This window comes from Erinaceus europaeus, chromosome 12 (genome assembly GCF_950295315.1).
Source record: "Erinaceus europaeus chromosome 12, mEriEur2.1, whole genome shotgun sequence".
In the NCBI taxonomy this organism is placed as follows: Eukaryota; Metazoa; Chordata; class Mammalia; order Eulipotyphla; family Erinaceidae; genus Erinaceus; species Erinaceus europaeus.
In genome coordinates, this window is record NC_080173.1 from 83,678,740 (window position 1) to 83,683,696 (window position 4,957).

The 4,957-nt window shown below is 40.4% G+C and overlaps 1 pseudogene; it reads right to left on the reverse strand.

The window, feature by feature from the left end:
* Positions 1-355: 355 nt before the first annotated feature.
* LOC132542182 (U2 spliceosomal RNA) lies at positions 356-486 on the reverse strand (annotated as a pseudogene).
* Between the last annotated feature and the right edge of the window lie 4,471 nt (positions 487-4,957).

Sequence of the window (4,957 nt, forward strand, 5' to 3'; positions counted from 1 at the left end):
TAAAGACTGCTTTTATTACTAGAAGCATTCCAAACACTCAGTTCTTTCCCTGCATTAACCCATAGTTCTTTAAACAGTTATTTATTCTCTGATTGTGATAGTAATATATTTATTGGGAAAAGTTAAAAGTTAAAAAAAACTCTCACTTTATAGAAATCTAACTTACTGCTTGGCCTGTGTCTGCTGGACAACATATATTATCCTTACTTTATAGAAAAATGAATATTTGCTTTCAAAATTAGTTTATACTGCCAACAGCCCATAGTTAAAGCTGATTTACACTATATTTACTTTGTGGCAAATTACTATTATGGATAATGTCATATAACTTCCCAATAACTATCTAAATTCATGAAAAAAGTGATTCCTTATTTTGTCTTTTTTTGCTTGTAAGAACATAAATGTGTGTTTTCCACTGCCAGGTAAGTATTAAACTGATAAGAACAGATACTACACTTGGTCTTAGCCAAAAGGCTGAGAAGTGATAAGTGTGTTTTCATCTATTACATGTTGCCAGTATTCTTTCTCATTCTTTTTATTTTCCTTTGGATTTTATTTGTCAAAGATTTAAATGTTTCTGTAGTGAAGTATATAGATATCTTCTTTTTAAAAAATATTTATTTATTCCTTTTTGTTGCCCTTATTGTTTTATTGTTGTAGTTATTACTGTTGTCGTTATTGATGTCGCCGCTGTTGGATAGGACAGAGAGAAACGGAGAGAGGAGGGGAAGACAGAGAGGGGGAGAGAAAGACAGACACCTGCAGACCTGCTTCACCACCTGTGAAGCGACTCCCCTGCAGGTGGGGAGCTGGGGGCTCGAACCAGGATCCTTACACCGGTCCTTGCACTTTGCACCATGTGCCCTTAACCCGCTGCACTGCCGCCCGACTCCTATAGATATCTTCTTTTAGGATTTGCTTTGAGGATTTGTACCTTGCTTAGAAATGCACTTTCAACTCAGGTGAGTAAGATTGTGTTCCTAACTTTTCCTTTATCCATTGTGTCCTTTGTTGCTATTGTTAATAGAGGTTCACTTCTCCGAGCTGATGTTTTTAGACAGAGAGAGAGAGACAGAGTGACAAATGAAGAGAGGAAAAGACACCACAATACTAATGCTTTCTCACTGTGCACTGGGGCCTGCTTGTGGTACTCATATCTTACAGGTTTCTGTTATGCCTTTTCACAAAATCACATATTTTAGTCTATTCTATTGGTGACTTATTGTTTCAAGTGTGAAGCAAAAAGTAAAATTCAGTTTCTTTCAACTAGATAACAAAGTCTCCAACATCAATCTGTTAAACAGATTATCCCTTTTGGTCCTTGGTTTAGAATACCTCCTCTATTGTCTAGAGCATTTCCTTATAAACTGGAGCCTGTTCCTAAATCCTCTAATCTGTCCCATTGATCTGTTGGTTCATTTATGTGCTAATGTGTTTTAATTATTTTTGTAACTTCTTAGCACACATCAAAAGAGTCAATGCTACAGTACTTCCCTGAATAAAATTTTCAGGAGGAAGTGAGAGTAACATGAAAAGAAAGTTCCCAAGAGGAATTACTTGCAGAAAAGGGGGAGACAGAGATGAGCTCAAGAACATACATACAGTGACCCCAACTGTACTGGTTCATTTCTGTCATTTAAACTGGGTGTCAGCTTGAGCTGGCTGCCCTGCTGTTTGAGCTGGAGATCCGTTCTAGCTGGGGGTCAGCTTGAAGGCATACATTTTATTACTGTGCAATGTTATCCTCTGCTCCATTTTTTTTCTTTGTATGATCAGTTTACTTCATTTTAATGACAGGATAATAATGACAGAGGTATTCTTGTTCAAAATGGTCCACTGAGACTATGCTAAGATTCCTGTTTTCTGCTCTAGATCCTACTGCTGAGAAAAAATCCACATGCATGTTCAAAAATAAGCAAGAAATATCCATGTAACTTTAAGATAGTTTTTTAAGTTTTATTTATTTATTTAACCATCAGGGTTATTGCTGGAGTGTGTTGCCTGCATGACTCCACTGCTCCCAGTGACTTTATTTTTTGGGTAGAGGATGAAGAATAGAAGAGAGAGAGAGAGAGAGAAAGGAATAAAGAAAGATACCCACAACACTGTTCTGCCACACATGAAGCTCTTCCCATGCCTGCAAGGTGGGGGCAGAGAACTTGAATCCTGGTCCTATGGCACACAGCAATGTGTGTACTCTACTGTGTGCTACCACCCAGCCCTACCTCGTAGTTTTTAAAGAAACATGGGAATATTAAGAGTCTAGCAGCAATAACTGGGGGCTAAAATCACACAGATCACTCCACAGTGTGAGTCAGAAATCCAACTCCTACATGAAGCCAAGAATTGGAAAGCCACTTCTTATCCACTCAGAGGGCATTTGAGACTGAGCGCAACAACTGCCAAGAGGATCTGGACGTGGTGCTTGGGGCCTGAGGAGCTAGGGAAGGTCACTGCTCCCAGAAGGTGAGTTCAGTGCGAGGAGTCAGAGTGCAGACGAATTATCTCCTCCATGAAGAACTAACAACAGTTTCGACATCTGGAGCTCCTTGCATCTGAGGGGAGAAGAGATCAAGCAGAAACTTCTTGAAGGGCTATGCTGTTAAGAGTCATCATAACAGACTTCGGAAGTCGGGCAGTAGCGCAGCGGATTAAGCGCAGGTGGCTTGAAGTGCAAGGTCCGGTGTAAGGATCCCGGTTGGAGACCCTGGCTCCCCACCTACAGGGGAGTCGCTTCACAGGCGGTGAAGCAGGTCTGCAGAGGTGTCTATCCTTCTCTCCCCCCCCCCCCCGTCTTCCCCATCTCTCTCCATTTCTCTTTGTCCTATACAACAATGATGACATCAATAACAACAACAAAAATAACTATAACAACAATGAAAAACAAGGGCAACAAAAGGGAAAATAAATATATATAAAAAATAAAAATAAAAGAGTCATCATAACAGACTTAAAGAAAGGAACCCCAACCAGGACTCCAAAAAGCCTAATGACAAAATAGAAAAGAGGTGGCTGTGAAAAGGAACTAATTACATATCTTAGAAATGAAATAGAGCTAGTGAAATTTTACAGCTCCATGGAGACACTGATCAGAATTCTGAGCATAACTGGAGAGTAAAATCAGGGACACAAACATCAGCGCATAGCTGAAAGGAGATAAGCGTTTTTGTTTTTTTTTAAAAGCATGAAGGGTAGTTGAGTGACATGAAAACTGACTCCAAAAGCTCCTAATATAAGCCTGATGGGTGTTTCAGAAGGAGATGTGGAGATAACAGAAAAGCGCATACTTGAAAGATAACAGTCCAGAATTTCACAACTTGAATAAGTCACAAGTCTTTGTATCTAAAAATTCTGCCAGGTGTTAAGCAGGATAAATAAAGAAATCCATACCTAGATCCATGGTGGCAGAACTCAGAGCATACAAGCTAAAGAAAAAGAAAAAGAAAAAAAAAAGCCTTAAAGGTACAGGTTATCATAAAGGAACAAGAGCTGGCTCTGCTTCAGCGAGTCTACCTTGCTGGGTTAGTTGATGGGTGTGAGACCATCACTGCCCCATTGTTTCCCTTGTACCTCAAGGACACTATTCTGCCAGTTTTCTCCTGAAGAGAAGCATACTACTAGCACCCTCCCATCAAGTTGCTCTAATGACTGAATGACTGAATTCATGCGAAACCCTTAGAACGTTGCTCACTGCATGGTGAGAGATTGGGAGATGTTGGTTTCTATTAACTGGACATTTATTCTCACAGTTGTCAAATGTCTCGTAAGCACCACAGATATTCACAAGACTATGGGGCTTGGGAAAATCCATATTTGCTAATGAGAGAGGTGTTCTCAAAACTAAAAAGAGGAGAAAATAAGATCTGTATTTGCTGATGACTCACAGGGGATCTTCACACATCACTTCACTTAATCTTTGCAACACTCAGAGATGAGTCATAATATAGTCATCATTAGGAAGAGAAAACTGAGCCGTGTGGGACTTGTCCAAGATCCCTTATCTGGGAAACTTTGGAACCAGTGAGCCCCATATCTGATCCCAAAGCCCATGGGAAGACAGGTACTGGGGTACCAGCCTTGAATCTGACTCCAGAGCTTCTGCCTACAAACATTCCCTATGGCCTAACACAATGCCTGGAGAAGGGAGAAAATAAGCCATCCTGAACTCTTACAACAGCTTCAGTAACCAACCTGACATTGTGAAGGACGTGCCAATATTTGTAATCTCCCCTGACAAGTTGTTAAGTATTTATAGCAACATTTTCTCCTGGCCCTGCTTAAGGAAAGTACTGTATCTAATTTCCTCTGGAGACATGTGCTGGGGAAAATCACAAAGATAATCTGTCATCATAAATAGCAATAAATAGTCACCCTGAAAGAGTTGCTTATTTAGCAAAGTTGCTTGTATATTAACAGATTTTTTTTTAATCATTCCTTTGTGGTGATAAGCCTGCAGAGCTGGGGCTGATGGTGGTGATGAATTAAGCCACTACTGATTTCCTGAGTTATAGATATGGTGGGAAAAGGCTCAAAGTGTGTGTGGTGGCAGGTAGGGGATCCTACCCCAGCTGAGGGCATAGATTTAGAAACAACCTGGGGAACCACAGACAATGGGGAAATTCCAGAGGGAAACACTTTCAGGACCATAGGAAACAAAGACATATAGTGGGTGCTCAGAATTTCTCTTTCATGTGAATGGCAGCGTCACTAAACTTGAGACTTACCAGACCTGCGATTTGGTTTATTTCTTCCACTAAGTGATACTGGATAAGACTGTTCTATTATCTTGTGTCTCAGTCTTCCTCAGTTAAAAATCAGGATATGAGACTGAAGTCTTATCTCCAAAGTCTGTTTTTGCTAGATGGTCTATTATTCCCAGAGGGATAACGAATAGGGAAGCTATCAAGGGAGGAGATTGGATACGGAGTTCTGGGGGTGGGCATTGTGTGGAAATGTA